Raw genomic sequence first — 1908 nt, forward strand, 5'->3', positions numbered from 1 at the left:
AAAAAATCACTTAATAATCATAGCTCAATCCCCAGAATTCTGAACTAGGAATGCATACATGGAATCCTTGTTTAAGAAATAATTAAATAGATTTTTCCTGAGTAAAATAGCATGCGCATTTCCAGAAGTTTGCTGAGATCATGGGAAAAACTGCGATTTTCCAATAACATCATTTGTATCATATGGCCCCAAATCTAGCTGTAGCAGTTTTGTCAGGGTTATTACATGACATGGCTCCAAGTGTCACCATCTCTTCCTTTGAGAAACAAGCAAAGATGTGTTTTTCAGCCAGATTTAATTGAATCAAAGTGTTTTGTCTCATAAATCTAACAAAGATGCTGAGAATACAGCATGGTCTTAATGTTTGAGTGGTCTTTGACTGCTAAGAAAAGAACAGACTCTAAGCAACATCCAGTATCCATGGTAACATGTAGCGTGGCATTTTCTTTTCACAAAGAGGAAATTATTTCCATTTATTTACACTTTCAAGGATTTCATGCATTATAATATCTGTATTAAATTCCAATCTAGCCTTGCCCTGTGTTCTAAATTACATTTTAGTCATTTTGCATTATGCAGTAAACGGGTTTCCATGTTCAAAAAGCACTCTAAATCCAAGTAACAATGAATAATATGAAATAAAATAGAATTATTGATATCAGTGATGTACAACCTTATTTTTTCATGGATAAAATGTAAAGGCAATAGTAAGAGTTAGAAAAGCATATTATATGGTTGCATTTTGGTCACTACAACATTTTTGTTCACGAAATTTTCAAGTTCATGTAGAATTAATCTATTAAATATGACCCTGTTAGACAATTTTTCCTTTCTATACCGAGTTTTTTTTTTTTTTTTTTAAGACAGGGACTCGCTGTTGCCTGGACTAGAATATACTGAGTTTTTAAATATAAACGTGGAAAAGATTGATTCTTCTCCTCCTTGTCCTCCTCTTCCTTCTCCTTCTTATTCTCTTCCTTCTCCACATCTTCTTTCATCCTTGTCATTCTCCTCCTCTTCTCCTTCTGTTCCTTCTTCCCCACAGCCCAAAGCATAAAAATATTATGACTCTTTGTCCAGTTGCAGATGAATAGTAAAAGGAGGAAGCTAGAGAGGATGATCTAATGCTTTTGCAGGAAAAGTCCAGTCCATTGCCTTCACTTTTCAAAGTAGAAAGAGTAAGAGTACTCACTGGTAACAAATCACTTGCTCCTTTCTTGAACTCCTGAACAGAGCCCAGCTCAGTAACGAGCTATCTTTAATTAAAATCCTCCTTACTAGGCATTCTGTGGATATAAAGAGTCTTTAATAGGCAAAAATGATCTGCATAGTCTTCCTTTCTTTTGATGTTTAATAGAAATAAAAGCAAAACAACTCCCTATACTCTGCAAGTATGTGTAGGTTAATAACATTCCTACCATACAACCAGACTCCTGAGTTTCCTTTTTCCTTTCATTCTATGTCATCTGAAGGACTCTGGGGTTTCCTCCACTCCAGGGATAGGCACAATGCCTTCCCCAACATTTCACTGTCTGAATTTCAACTCTTCCTCTGTCTCCAACAAGAGAGTGCAATGTGTAAGTCCATTCCATTTCAGGCTGTAAAAAATTGGATGTTTCTGTCTTTGGTCATGGGAGCAGAGTTATATTTAACATAAGTAACTGGATTGAGAGTGAGTGTCCCTTTTCTCAGCTTCTTAATCCTGCCACTGCCATCAACAGACTGTGCGTATCAGAGGTCACTTCACCTCTCCAAATCTGTGTTTTCTCTTTTAAGATTATGAGGTCTAGATCAGATGATCTCTAATGTGGATCTCAGTCACCTTATGGTCCATTTAAGCTCTAATATTTTAATAAACTGATTCTGTACTCCCCACATCAAAACAGTAACTCCTTACACATGAATGCT

General features: G+C 36.1%; 1 protein-coding gene across 1 annotated transcript in view; it reads right to left on the reverse strand.

The window, feature by feature from the left end:
• The window catches only part of PDE1A (phosphodiesterase 1A, calmodulin-dependent), a 362008-nt gene that overhangs the window by 60876 nt on the left and 299224 nt on the right, over positions 1–1908 (reverse strand). The gene's annotated exons all lie outside the window — the stretch shown is intronic.

Source organism: Propithecus coquereli, unplaced genomic scaffold, assembly GCF_000956105.1.
Source record: "Propithecus coquereli isolate 6110/MARCELLA unplaced genomic scaffold, Pcoq_1.0 Scaffold35, whole genome shotgun sequence".
NCBI classification, from domain to species: Eukaryota; Metazoa; Chordata; class Mammalia; order Primates; family Indriidae; genus Propithecus; species Propithecus coquereli.